The sequence below is a fragment of the Podarcis gaigeae genome (genome assembly GCF_964106915.1).
Source record: "Podarcis gaigeae genome assembly, chromosome: 8".
Classification (NCBI taxonomy): domain Eukaryota; kingdom Metazoa; phylum Chordata; class Lepidosauria; order Squamata; family Lacertidae; genus Podarcis; species Podarcis gaigeae.
In genome coordinates this window covers 86,842,212-86,857,131 of record NC_139684.1, presented here as the reverse complement: position 1 = coordinate 86,857,131, position 14,920 = coordinate 86,842,212, and the positions used below count along the sequence as shown (strand labels likewise).

At 44.3% G+C, this 14,920-nt stretch overlaps 2 pseudogenes across 2 annotated transcripts; both read left to right on the top strand.

Moving 5' to 3' along the window:
• The first annotated feature begins 4,021 nt into the window (after window positions 1–4,021).
• LOC310850497 (cytochrome P450 2H2 pseudogene) lies at window positions 4,022–7,210 on the top strand (annotated as a pseudogene). Its single transcript, XR_014568552.1, has 2 exons — window positions 4,022–4,259; window positions 6,612–7,210. The product of XR_014568552.1 is annotated as a cytochrome P450 2H2 pseudogene (transcript).
• On the top strand, window positions 7,015–11,485 carry LOC310850496 (cytochrome P450 2C20-like; annotated as a pseudogene). The gene is made up of 5 exons (XR_014568551.1): window positions 7,015–7,209; window positions 8,149–8,290; window positions 8,970–9,156; window positions 10,937–11,078; window positions 11,295–11,485. The product of XR_014568551.1 is annotated as a cytochrome P450 2C20-like (transcript).
• The last annotated feature ends 3,435 nt before the right edge of the window (window positions 11,486–14,920 follow it).

Genomic DNA, 14,920 nt, shown 5'->3' with positions numbered 1-14,920 from the left:
CTGTACTCCTACATGTGTGGGGAGGGGAGGTGTCACCATGCTCAGTTGCCATAGCAGGAGACATGATGGTGTTATCAGCGTGTAAGGACAAGCCATTACCAGCTACTCGACGATATACCACTGTGGAAGCAAGCTGAATTCTAACCGTATTTTTTGCTCTATAAGACTCACTTTTTCCCTCCTAAAAAGGGGAAATGTGTGTGTCTTTTGGAGCGAATGCAGGCTGCGCAGCTATCCCAGAAGCCAGAACAGCAAGAGGGATTGCTGCTTTCGCTGCGCAGCGATCCCTCTTGCTGTTCTGGCTTCTGAGATTCAGAATATTTTTTTTTCTTGTTTTCCTCCTCCAAAAACTAGGTGCGTCTTGTGATCTGGTGCATCTTATAGAGCAAAAATACGGTAATAATAATAATAATAATAATAATAAATAATAATAAAATTTATTTATATCCTGCCCTCCCCAGCCGAAGCTGGGCTCAGAGCGGCTAACAACAGTAAAATGATAAAACATTCTAAAATCATTTCATTATAAAATTAATTCCAATCAAATGAATGACAACCATTGGGCTAGAAGTTCAGTGAGGATTGCTAAAGGAGGGAGTCAGGCTGTGCCCTGGCCAAAGGCCTGGTAGAACAGCTCTGTCTTGCAGGCCCTGCGGAAAGATATCAAGTCCCGCAGGGCCCTGGTCTCTTGTGACAGAGCGTTCCACCAGATTGGAGCTGCGGCCGAAAAGGCCCTGGCTCTGGTTGAGGCCAGCCTAACCTCTCTGTGGCCTGGGACCTTCAAAGCATTTTAGGTATACTAAAATGTTGGGTGTAGTGAAGGGTTAACCTTCTGTGCCTGGAGCCTGAGAGGAGGTGCTTACAGGGAAGTAAGCCAGGATGTGACGAAAGCAGCTTGGAATGCTGTGAGCTGAGTGGGAATCGAAAGCAGTTTGTTGCGTCTCTGCAAGTAGAGAGAGAAGATGCAGCTTAACTCAGATGGAAGTTGGAGAGTGTAAATACGCTATTTTGTTTCAATAAAGAGACTTTAGGACAGAAGAAACGTTTGGGACTCATTTACTGCTCTTTCGACACATGTGCAACTTTGCTTAATTGCTAATTGCTTTACGACCTGCAGGGGGAAAATACATTCAAGATAAAAACAGACTAGGACTGAGCGATATCTGGTTTTCAACATCATGATAAACTAGGAGCTAAAGACTGCGAAATTCTGATATATATATATATTTTAATAAATGTTTATTGAAATTTTAAAGGTTACATGAGTAATAAAAAAAAAACAGCAGAAAAACACCCAATTAGACCACAAAAGAAAGCAAAACAATACATAAAAACAAGTCCCATCAAAGAAAAAAGATTAAAAAAAAGAAAAAAGAAAATGCATACAATATAAAAAAAGAACAAATCAAACCTTTACATAACTTTCTTTCTTTAGCTTATTTCCTTGACCTCCTCACACCTCCCCTCTTTGTATTCTGGTTCAGTTAGATATTTCAGCAAATCCTTCACCTTTGTTTTTATCCTAATAATTTATCTTAATAAATGTATGTAATTTAACATTCTCTTCTTTCACCAATTAATCATCCATTTTTACTTTGTTTAATCTTATTTCTCCTTAAAACTAATATATTTAAACTTAATCTCTTAAGACATTTCCCCTAGGGTCATAAAAAATTCATTCCACGATTTTTCCATCTCTCATTATTATTTTTTTTAAAATCTCCATATATACACTTTAAATTCCCAATTTTCTTCCACCGTCTCCCCTCCCCGGTCTCGGCCCCTGCCGTCAGTTCCATCAACCTCCCAGCGTCCATCAACCTGGAGATCTTATATCCGAGGCTCTTAACTCTTCTTCACTTCCCTTTTGTCGGTCTTCTTGATAATCTTTGGTGCTAAAAAGCAGATCTCGGGGGAGCTCCAACCCAACAATGCTTATATTCCTTCTTGACAAGTCTGCCAGATTTCCATAGTTAAAGCTAGGGCCCATAAAGTATTCCAAATCTTGTTTCACAATTCTTCCAAGTCCAAAGGCCCCCAAAGCTCCAATCGCCTCCTGGCTCAAATTCATATTCCAAAAGTCATTTGATCCCTGCATAAAGGGATCCCTCCACTTTTCCTTTTCCAGATCAAGCCAGGCACCCATCTTCAAAAACTGGCTTCTCCTAATTACAGTCATATAAGGCCTCAAGTTGTAATCCTCCATTTGCCTCTTTAGGGTTAAGGCTCCCCCTTGTTTTGCTTTGTACTCAACAACAGCAACTTTCTCCTTCTCTAATTCATCAATTTGTTCAGTTAAGAAAGATTCCTGTGCCGGGTTCTTGTCGACTTCTATGCTGATACCCACTTTTGTTCCCAAAATGTCAATCTTAGTAGCCATGACATCTATCTGTTTATGCAGCTTTCCCAACAAATAGAATGTCCTATTCAGTACAGACGCTACTTCTTCCTTTGCCGACATTCTTAAGATGTTCAAGGTCAGGACTAGTTTCTCACAGTCTTTATCTTAAGGCCAATTTCCCAGCTGCACTCTTGTAACAATGTCCCAAAACTCCCTCTAGAGGAAGACAGTCTCCATTTGTATCAATCCTTTCCAGCACAATTCCAAAAGTAAATTAGTAACAGTTTCCAGTTACCTTTTCTTCTTTTTAAGTGCAGAAGCAGACAATAGAAACAATGTCTTTCTTTTAAAGCTAGCTGTCAAATTTGTCCTGTTTACCGTCGATGGACTTTTTGCAAGCCGTTCCCAGGTTCAGAGACGTGATGCTTCGATTTTTAATTTTTCACCTTCTCCTGCAAGTTCACTTGGCCAAAATTAATAGTTTCAATCAGTGGAATTTTAATCCTTTACGTAAGACTTTCCAAAACCTTAGTTAACAACTACTTTGCTTCAGTCTATTTACAGAAAGGGAAGGTGGACTTCCTGTTTGAACCTACCCCGTTCAGTGCCAAATTAAATTATTTAAAAGCTCAATTTCCCGTTCTACTCATGGGTTGTTGTTTAAAATCCAATTGTCCACAGGAAAAAAGTCAGCGCTCTCCGACAGCAGCAATGCGGCTTCGCTCCGTGAAATAAGCGGTCGATTCAAGGCACCGCGCCTCTCACCCCACGTCGCTCCGGATTCCCGATACCGGGTCTCCCCGCGAGTAGGGGGGCGCTGAAGGTGCCAGCCGAATCCCAGGTTCACAGACTTCTTCCGTCTGTGATATCTAAGGGTCTCCGCCTTCGCCGTGGCGGTCAGACCCTGTTTTTCACGGAGCCGGTTCCTCCCGATCGGAGGAGCTCCGCCATTGCCGGAGGCGCTATCCCGGAAGTCCCCTGATATATCACGATGTCTGAAATTGGAGAACAGGCGTGGGGATGATGGAAGGATCGGGTAGCTGCCCCAAGACTCCGTCAGCGGGGCAGCCAGGGAAGATGCACATCCTCTGTGGCTGCTGCTGCTTTCCTGCTGGCAGAGAATAGTTGCTCTGCCTTCTGGTAGTGCCATGGTGCCTTGAAGTGAAGGCAATCAGCTGCCCTGTTCTCCATCAGCATGAGGGCGAAGGGAGAGCCTTGCAATAGGCTGCCTTGTTTTCCCTCAGTGTGAGGCAACTAAGATTAGCAGTGTTATCGGTATATTGCTGTGCATTGCTGGGTCAAAACCATGATTGCAGTGTGATTCCAAAACTGATTTTAGCCAATATATTGAAAAATTGCGCAGCGCTAAAACGGTCCATGAAATCTGTTATGATACCATGCAAAAATGGCATTAAATTAGTTTGGGGGGAGGCAAGGGATGGGGCCGCAGTCTCCCTGGGTACGTTCCACAGACTTCCAGGGGTCCTGGGACCCTGAATTGGGAGCTCTTTTCAGCCTGAAAACTGCATTCCCCCATAGGGGGAACTTTCCAAGGATGTTCATGACACTGGTGGGTGGAGCTGCAACCAGGAGATGGACGGACGGACAACAGGAAAAGGTTGCCATTCTTAATCTACCCCTGCTTCACTTTCACCTCCTTTATTTCTCTTATTTTACTGATCTGCTACTCCTTTCATTCTGCCGTTTTTCTCTTCTGGTGATTTCCGTGTTGCCTTCTCTGATTTGTGGAGCGTCTCTCCATTTCCAGGCTTGGTTTCCACCAACGGGGAACGGTGGAGGCAGCTCCGTCGCTTCTCCCTTCTAACACTGAGGAACTTTGGGATGGGGAAGAGGTCCATTGAGGAGCGGATCCAGGAGGAGGCCCAGTCCTTGGTGCAAGTGCTGCGGAAAACGGAAGGTGAATGTTCTTGCCACTCGTCTATGCTTTCCCTCAACAGGGTGAAAAGGTTTAATATTGCCACAGTAGCCAAGAGAAGGCTTGCTCTTTTTCCTAAGAAAACAAAATGGAATTCTGCTCAGATTTGGCGAATCTCCCAGATACATGCCTTTTGATTCTTTTGCTGAATGTGGGCTGGCACTTTAAATCCTTCCATCTTCCTAAAGCTAGGGCTGGCATACACCTGTATTTTCTCAGACACAACTGGGATTTGGGCAGCAGAGTGGCATCTAGGCAGATTTTTGGCGAATTGGCGAACTTAATATTTTGGGGGTGATGTTCACTTTTGGGAATATGGCAACCCTACTAAAAAGCCCATTCATGATTTTTAACTGAGTTGCATTTTAGGTGCAGAATGTTTGTGTGTGCACACAGACTAGATAGATTTCAGTTAAGACCCAGGGTCTGTGTTTCTTTGGAGAAGTGAGACACGGCGGAGACCATTGTAGCTTTAAGGAAGTCCAGATCTTGCAGCATGATCCTTCAAGAGGATCCTGCCCAAGATGGATCCCAGTTTTTCTTCTTCCTTCTTCTTCCCAGCAACCCTTGCTGAAGTCACCCTTTTCCTGGCCACCTTCCATATCCCCAGTCTCCGTTCACACCTCAAGGCAAGGGGTGGGGGCAGTTCACAAATTACAGAGGAAGGAAAGGAATAGAACCACAGCAACACCAACACTGTTTTTCTGAGCTCATCCTCATGAACATTGCGTGTGTAGGTCCCCAGGCCACCCCTCAAATAACTTCACACATAACACGTAATTTTTGTTTTGGTTTTTGGGCACTATTTTGGCCACAACTTTATTAAAATACAAAATCAGTGAGTGGTTGTTTAGACATTGGTTATGACTATCTGTCCCCCCGCCTGGGACAGAACTGACATCCCGAGGTCCGATCGGTAGCCAGTAGAAGAGAAAGTCAAACTGGGGGGTCATTTGAGCTAAGCGTCGGACCCATGCCGCTCACCCCAGCAGCTCCCCGAAAGCTTGCCGGCCCTGGTCCCATGACAGGGATTGGACGAAATCGTGGCAAGCCCCAGGATTCCTTTAACGGAATTCCCTTCAGCGCAATTGGAGGGGCAGGCACAGCCTATCCTGACCCCTCCACCACCACCGTATTATAACCAATGCCTAACCGCAACCTTACAAGTTGTGACAAATTGCTGAGTAGTAGGCAAAAACCAAATGGCACAGCCAATCACCCAATGGCAAAATTCCTACTAAGCCCCTGCTCCAAAGCAGACGACCCCATGACAGGCAAAGCAAGGTCAACCGGAAAAGAGGGCGGGTGGGCGGGTGATCCGATGCACTCTGCAAAGAGAAAGAGAAACCAGAGTGCACCAATATTTAAAGACTATGGTCCCACCCACCCAATTTGCAACATACAATTTGCCCCAGCAACCCGGTTACCCAATCATAGTGCCAGGCAACAACTATTAACCTGCCTGGCAACAAGAGGCCTGGCCTGGTGGCCCACACCGCAACACATGCTCTCATTTATTGGAGAACACGCTTTACCACTCCAAGACATTTCAACGCATGACTAAAAGACCAAGATGGTTCCCCACCCTTTTCACATAAAGAAATCAACCAAACTGGCCATTGACTCTTACTTTAAGACTAGTCACCATGACGCTTGAAACAACAATAAACTAAGGTGTTTCAAGACTAGCCACAAGATCATTTTCTCCAACACACTTGAAGAATACCAGGGTGTGGTAAACCTGACAGGACAGCTTACTCTATGGTCTTAAGCCCTTCATGTGTTAATTAGACTTAATCATGTTGGTTATATGAGGCTGGTTATCTCACAACCTTGCTATGTACTGCACAGCTGCAGATATCTGAACAGCCCGAGTTTGCCCACTCTGCAGCAGCCATGTTCCAGCAGAAACCATGCATGGAGGGAGGGAGAGCGGTCAGATAAATCAGAGAGTAGTAAGGATTGGACAAATCCACTTTTGCTTTGACTCTCTTTTGCTGGTTAGCTGCAGCCATTTCAAGAAGAAACTATGGAGGGGTGGGGGGCCAGAGACACTGGACAAATCACAGATCAGAAATGATCGCATAGGAAATAATGGAAATTTTCAGCCCATTATGTGAAAACTCGCTTAAGGAACTATTTCTGGGGAATACCTTGGGTTTGGAAAGCGGGACATGTGTGTACTTAATATCTCATCTGAATGGTTTTAGGAAAAGTTAAGTAAAAAGGAGTCTGGCTGCGTTCACAGCATGCAAATCTACATATGGCAGACACAGGCCTCAGAAGCTACCCAGTAAATACACACTCCAGTTGTACCCCCTTCTCCCTCTGCAGGGCACCCATTTGATCCAACCATTCACGTCAGTCATGCCGTCTCTAACGTTATCTGCTCAATTGTTTTTGGCAACCGGACAAGGACAAGGACTATGATATGAGGACAAGGACTTCATCTTTTTACTTGACACAATTAAGAAAGCCTCATCAATTATGTTGTCCACCTGGTTACAGGTAAGGAAGTGGTGGGAGGTCTCTTGGAGGTCACAGGCTGCTTCCTGTATAACCACAGGAAGGAAGAGTGTTACCTGGTTCATGCCTTCAGCTGCCTCTGCCTAAATTTCTCATAAACTTAATTGCTCAGTTTGCTTCTGGAGGACGGGGCATAGTTCAGGAGCTGAATATTAAGGTCCAGACCATGGGACACATGGCAATAAGGAAGGGTAGGTCTTGATGAGGCTGCATGTCCTTTTTCTTCACAGATCTGCAATTTTTCCCAAGTTTAATGCAGATCCTGCCTGGGCCTCAGCAAAAATTGCCCAGGTACATGAAGAAGTTAACAAACTTCATCTCTCAGAGGGTCGAGATGCACCAGGAGTCCTTCGATCTAAATTGCCCTCGGGACTTCATTGACTGCTTCCTGGCCAAAATGGAGCAGGTAGAAGTATTTGGGATTTGTATGCTAATACTATTGTTTTAGGGGACGCAGGTGGCGCTGTGGGTTAAAGCCTCAGTGCCTAGGACTTGCAGATCGAAAGGTCGGCGGTTCGAATCCCTGCGGCGGGGTGCGCTCCCGCTGCTCGGTCCCAGCGCCTGCCAACCTAGCAGTTCGAAAGCACCCCCCGGTGCAAATAGATAAATAGGGACCGCTTACCAGCGGGAAGGTAAACGGCGTTTCCGTGTGCGGCTCTGGCTCGCCAGAGCAGCGATGTCACGCTGGCCACGTGACCCGGAAGTGTCTCCGGACAGCGCTGGCCCCTGGCCTCTTGAGTGAGATGGGCGCACAACCCCAGAGTCTGTCAAGACTGGCCCGTACGGGCAGGGGTACCTTTACCTTTACCTTTACTATTGTTTTATAACATTGCTGCATCTTCCTCATCGCCCCTCTGACTCGAGGACCTTTGTGGTCCCTTCCAACCTTACAATTCCATGATTCCCTAGGTTCTGCTAAGCTCTCGCTAGCTCTCATTTCTTTTGTAGAAGACACAACTGGGGAACCAGCAGAACATGCTAGATATGCCCCCAAACACCTGCCACCACTCTTTGAATTAACACCTTCCCTGCTCAATGGCTAGGTTCTACCTGCACAGTTCTCCACTTGTTGTAGTTTCACCTGGTTCCTGAGCTTGTGAGCTTCCCATTGGCATCTGGTTGGTCATTGTGAGAACAGGATTGTGGACTTGATGGGCCAGCAGGATGCTGCTTCTCATACCTCTTTAACTCAGCGTTATTTTTTATCAGTCTATCCTGTGATACTTTGAATCAGATTGGAAAGGAAATCTTGCCAGCCAGCTTTCCATAAAACCATTCTGTAGATGTGCAAATTAGCCCCAGGTTTGATAACATTGCTCTTTTCTTCTTCTTCTTTCTGTGTCAGGAGAAAACAAACCCAGCTTCAGAATTCTTTCATGAAAACTTGGTTGGTACAGTTCTCAGCCTGTTCTTTGCAGGGACAGATACAACTGGCAACACCATCAGACAGGGGCTTCTTGTCCTCCTCCGATACCCAGAAATGGAAGGTAAAAAAGCAAGGTCAAATCTGTCGCTCTCACTCTTGTTTCCTGTCTGTGTGGATGGCTGATGGGTTCCTCCCTTGCTAAATAAACCAGGACTCTCTTTTCCAGCTCTAACTGATGGGATCTTCTCCCTTCAACTGGGTCAGAACCCTAGTTCCTTCCTTTGATCACACTGGGACTTATAGGCACCAAATTGAAGAAAATATTGGAGGTGGGCAACCAGGGTTTTTATTCCAGGGGAACTCAGTTCTGGCACTTCTCAGGTGGCTGCCATTGCCATTCTAAGAGAAAATGGTGAGTTCCGGCACCTCTTTTTCTATAAAAATAGCACTGAGGGCAACCCTCCACTCCTGTACTTCCCTTGCTTCCACACTGCTGCAGAGCACGTCTTCCTTTGCCATGTGCAACTGTCTGTAGGCCCCTCCTGCTCCCTGACTGCGTGCAAGAACGGTCCTTTCCATCTCCTTCTACATTCTTCTGTTAACCGGAGAAGCCAGAGAACAAGCCTTCTACATGCAAAGCAGGGAGGTCCATCTTGCTCATACTTTCTATGCTGCCTTGATATTAAATTGATGTGGGGTTTTACAAACCTCTAAACTACTGAACCATGGTTCCTCCTCCTATAACTATATCTAACAATTCCTATGGCCTGTTAGCACTAATCCCACTGTATTGTTTATAGCAAACATCCAAGAGGAGATTGAGCGAGTCATCGGGAGGAACCGCAGCCCCTCCTATGAGGACCGGAATCAGATGCCCTACACAGAAGCCTTCATCAGTGAGATCCAGGGTTTCTAGACATCTCACCAGTGGCAGCTCCTCATATGGTCACCCAGGAAGCACATTTCCGAGGGTTCACCATTCCCAAGGTATAGTGAGTTGTGTGGCTAACAAAAATATTAGTTCAGATTTACGCCACACCTACCTTTGTCTGGAAAGAGTGGGGCTTATCCACACCTACCTTTTGCCCCACTCTTTCCAGACAAACGCCTGTGTTTAGAAGCTCCATGTTTGGGTTTTGTTGCTTTTTGCTGCACAAAAACCTGCTCTTTGCCGCTCAGTTGGAGCAAACATCACTTTGGGTTTTCTGTGGGTTGCCATTTGCTCCAATTGAGCTTTAAAGAGTGGTTTTTCACACGGAAAGTTCCCGAGCAGCAACAACAACATGAAGAACAAGAACACAACACTCAGACATGGAGTTTGGATAAGACCTTAGAGATGGAGGTGTGCGCGTCTGCTTTCCAAACAATAGCCAGGTATTCACATCACCAGTGGCTCAGATGTAGAGGAAGCAGAAGGAGGAAGCATCTAGAGGAAGGAGTTGTCAGTTTGCAGCACCCAAAGGACTAAGTGGAGAGTTCAGATTTCCCCTAATTGCCTAAAAGCAATCCCTCATCAGTGGGAAAGGACTCTAGGAGGGCAGTGATGTACATCAGTATACATCAGTACATCCTGTAATAACTGCACTAACCTACCTTAGATTACTTCAGCCATCTTTACTCCTATATTTGAAGTATTTTGAACTAAAGTAATGCTAGTATTTTAAAGGAAACATAAGAAAAACCTGCTTGATGAGGCCACAGGCCCAACAAGTCTAGCACCTTCATCCCACAGATGCCCATGTGAAGCGTACAGGCAGAACTGGAGGACAAGAGCCCTCTCTGCGCTTGTGTCAGTCCAGCCACTGGGGCTTTGAGGCATGCTGCCTTTGACAGTGGAGGGAATGTTGTGTTGAGACGTTCATTCCCAGAAAGAACACTCAAAGTTGCTAAAAGTTACTGGAAGTTTCCAGAAGCTGTGGGAATGCTGGTTTGTTTACACCAGGAGGCAAGGTAATCACGGTGAGAACTGTTCCTACACATGCACAGCTTCTGTGCTGGAAGAATGAGAGATTGTTTCGTTTGTACTCAACTCTTGAACTGGAAGGATGTAATCCGGAGAGGTGGGGTCTTGAGGTGGGGCCCTGCAGCTACCCAGGGCAAGGCCTGCAATGTTTTAACTGAACCTCTATCAGGGCTCCGATAGAAGCTTGTTTCCCGGTATAGTTCTGTAACTGTTAAAGTTTTCGAATGGTTTCAGGAGTCGAATGGACTCCTGGAACAGATCAAGTTCGAGAACCAAGGTACCACTGTATGCCCCTGGCTCCTGCCAAGCCATGAGACTCTTCCCAGGCCACATCATGTAGTGATTCAGATAAACTGAACGAGCCAGTGTGGTGTAGTGGTTAAGAGCGGTAGTCTCGTAATCTGGGGAACCGGGTTCGATTCCCCGCTCCTCCACATGCAGCTGCTGGGTGACCTTGGGCCAGTCACACTTCTTTGAAGTCTCTCAGCCCCACTCACCTCACAGAGTGTTTGTTGTGGGGGAGGAAGGGAAAGGAGAATGTTAGCCGCTTTGAGACTCCTGAAGGGGAGTGAAAGGCGGGATATCAAATCCAAACTTCTTCTTCTTCTTCTTCTTCTTCTTCTTCTTCTTCTTCTTCTTCTTCTTCTTCTTCTTCCTATGAAGGGTACCATCTCCTAATCAGCAGAGCATTGTCCAGTCCTTAAGGGATTTGAACCAGGGATAAAGACAGGCTAAAGAGGAAATATCTGAACTGGGCCAGTTGCAGTAACCATTGCCTCTGGGGGCTCTGTCTTTCCTCTGCAGGGCACCACTGTTATTCCTTTCCTGTCATCCATCATGAAGAGCTCCAAGTACTATGAGACACCCAGGAAGTTCACTCCTGGCCACTTCCTGGATGAAAACGGGGCCTTCAAGAAGGTGGAAGCCTTTCTGCCATTCGGAGCAGGTGATGGGCCTCTGTTTTATATGTCCAGAATAGGGAGGAGGAGCGAATGAGAGGGCTGGCTTGGCTTAACCTTAGGAGGAATCTAAAGATCTGTAGTGGGAAAGAGAGGGGGATGCAAAAGAAGAGCAAAAAATGCTGGATTGTATGGCCTGGGAAATATTGGGTTAGGACTCACCCTGTATATATAAATGGAACTCCTGTTTCTTGGTTTTCCAGGAAAAAGAGCTTGCCCTGGTGAAGGTATGGCCCGTATGGAGATTTTTGTGTTCCTTACAACACTGTTGCAAAACTTCCATCTGAAACGCCCAAGCAGCGGGAAGAAATTGACATTGCACCAGAAGTGGAAAGTAATGGACACGCTCCGCGGCATTATCAGCTTTGCGTGGTTCCACGGTGAATGGTCCTGAAATCTCTGGGAGACTCGGGGGACTGTCCCTTGCGTGTGTTTCTTTTAATCTGAACTCCTTTCTGTCTCTCTGATTTGGTGATAATATTGACACAATGAAGGTTTGTGTCTGAATAACTGCTTTGAAAACCTTCAGCATAGATTTCAGTGTAAACGTTTTATGGTTGAAAAACCGTTTTGAAAATCTCTACGACTAAATTGCCGTATGCACAGATCTCAATATAAAAGGATTCTGCCCATTCTGAATTTCTTCTGTTTCTGATTGTTCTCATGGTAGAAAAAGGTAAAAGGATTATTACCCAGGAGAAGAAAGCAAAGATCTTGAAAGTGAACTTCATAATTTGAATATCAAAGAAATAACAACTGAGGTAGTTCACTTAGGGGAAAAAGTTGAGGTATTGAATTTGAAACTCAATCAGGCAAATGAGACACATTTGGACTTACTAAAGGAGTTTGATAATCCACAATGTAAACCTAGTCTTAACCCTAATGGAATTCCAGAAGGGGATAAGGTGGAAGTTCTTGTACATATAGACTCAGTGTTCTGTCTTAGTATACATATGCATTATAAGTCCAAAAAAAAAAAAAAAAAAAAAGGAAAGGAAAGGAAAGGAAAGGAAAGGAAAGGAAAGGAAAGGAAAGGGAGAGATACAAAGTCAAAAATGTCCTTCCTTAGAGCAAGTCAAATAATAATGAAAGGATTTAGGGGGAAGGAATCATGGACTGGCCCCTCCAGATTATTTTTACTGAGCATTGTTCATGATCTGTGCTCATGGTGCAGCTGGGGTGGTTATAAGTGCCTGGCGTGCTCTGGTCCATGGAGTCACCAGGAGTCAGACATGACTAAATGACTAAACAACAACAACAACATCATATGGGATCATGATTTCAGTACTGTTTGCTCCTGCAAACACTTACAGGCATTCGTATTTTGTTGTTTGCAAGAGGTCTCCTGCTAAAACCATGGGACTTTTCCAGGTCTAAAAAATCAGTATTTTAAAATAATATCCATTCCCTTAGCCAGCATAGACAGGATGCCTCATATCATAAATCTGGCAGGGGGAATCTGCCTCTGTCTTTAGAGTCTACCAACAATTTGTATTTGCATATAAATATATGTTGCATATGAAAATAATGCATTGATGGTATTTAACTCCTAGTAAATTACCACAAATGGATAAAACATGCTCAAATGTATGCTGGAAATGTAAGGAAAAAGAAGGCTCCTTCTATTATATGTGGTGCAATTGTAAGGTAGTAAAAGGGTTTTGGGAAATGATATATAACAAGTTGAAAAAATGTTAAAAATAACCTTTGCTAAAGAACCTAAAGCTATCTTTTTAGGAATTCTAGGTGCTGAAATCCGAAGGTATCAGAAAAGACTATGTATGCGACCATGGCTGCATGGATGTTATTGGTTCAGAGATGGGAAGGAGATAAAGTTCCTACCAGAGAAGAATGGCACATGAAGTTGATGGACTATGCTGAAATGGCAAAATGACTGGAAGAATCAGAAATCAGGAAGACCGAAATTTAAACAAGGAATGGGGGAAATTTATAACTTATCTTATTTTATTTTTTTAATAATATTTATTAAATTTTTACAAAAAGAAAATTATAAAACAAAAACACACAAACAAACAAAAAGACAAAACCCAAAATTTAAAAGGAAAAAATAAAAATCCCTCTTTCAAATATCATACCACTCATTTACTTATTTTCATGACTTCCTCACCCCTCCCTTTTTTGTATTCCATTTAAAAAATTGTTCAGCAAATTCATACCCTCTTAATTTACCCTTAATTGTTTATCCTCACATATTATAACTTCTAACCATATTGTTAGAACCACTTCGTTTCATTCCAACGTCCTTAACATTCAAAAATTTTGCAATGTTTCTGTAAATAAATTTTGAATTTCTTCCAGTCTTCTTCCACCAACTCTTCTCCCTGGTCTCAGATTCTGCCAGTCATTTCCGCCATCTCCGTATACTCCATTACTTGCATCTGCCAATCTTCCAGAGTGGGTACATCTTGTGTCTTCCAATGCTTTGCTATGAGAATTCTTGCTGCTGCTGTTGCATACATAAAGAAAGTTCTATCCTTCTTTAACACCAATTGGCCGACTATGCCCAGGAGAAAGGCCTCTGGTTTCTTAGGGAAGGTGTACTTAAGTACCTTTTTTAGTTCATTATATATCATCTCCCAGAAAGCCTTAATCCCAGAAAGCCAGCATGACTAAGCCGCTTCTGGTGAACCAGAGCAGCGCACGGAAGCGCTGTTTACCTTCCCGCCAGAGCGGTACCTATTTATCTACTTGCACTTTGACGTGCTTTCGAACTGTTAGGTTGGCAGGAGCAGGGACCGAGCAACGGGAGCTCACCCCATCACGGGGATTTGAACCATCGACCTTCTGATCAGCATGCCCTAGGCTCTGTGGTTTAGACCACAGCACCACCTGCTGGTAGTCCAGTATAAATCCCTTGAGAATGCATTATTATTGCATAAATGGCATGTTGCAGAATACACCCACAAAAAAGCACCAGTCTGTGGAGCAACCTTAAATTCCAGACAACAAAGCATAGTTCAGAAATGGCAGGTGCTGCCCCACTTCGTCAGTGGCTGGAGAGGGAGACACCATATCAGTGACAATGACCAAAAACCAGTTCCGAGAACAATCTTCACTTCCATACAACAAAGGTTCATTGCCATCATGTTAAAGAAAAGCAATCCAAAGACTAAAGATTTGGGAGTACCGCCTTCTGTTGCTGGAAAAACAAAAGAAAGTAATTATTAAATTGTTTAAAGCAAAGCAGAAAGCTTGATTGATGGTGGAAATAAAGATTTAAATGGATGATAGACATTTCAGTATCTTTTTTTGTTCCCTGCCACGAAAGAACACGAGAAAATGAAAGTGGAGCAATCATTGCTAGCTGTGAGAAATAGAATAAGAAACAGGAACACAAGAAGTGTGAGCATGCCCCATCTCCCTTGATTAATATGATTTGATAAATATATGAATCAATGGTGCAATTGCCCTTGGAATACTATGTGTGATTCTGTTTGCCTGACCTCCAAAAGGAAATTGTAGAGCTGGAGAAAGTTATTATTATTATTATTATTATTATTTTATTATTAACAACAAACAACAACAACAACAATTTACTTATACCCCAGCTTTTCCCCCTGACAGGGACTCAAGGCAGCTTTTGGATAAAATAAGAACGGCATAAAACAATTAAACATTAATAGAATCCACACCTCCAGTGGAGCAGAGAGGGAGGGGGGGGGGCAAGTGAGGAGAGGGCTCAAAGATGCTGCTGAGAGCCCAGGCACCTCACGTAACCCAGCTGGCCAAGAGGCACACACGCTACGTCCGTCACCCAGCCTGCACAGAGGGGTGAAATGCAAGGAGGGGAGGCGGAGATTTGGGGTGT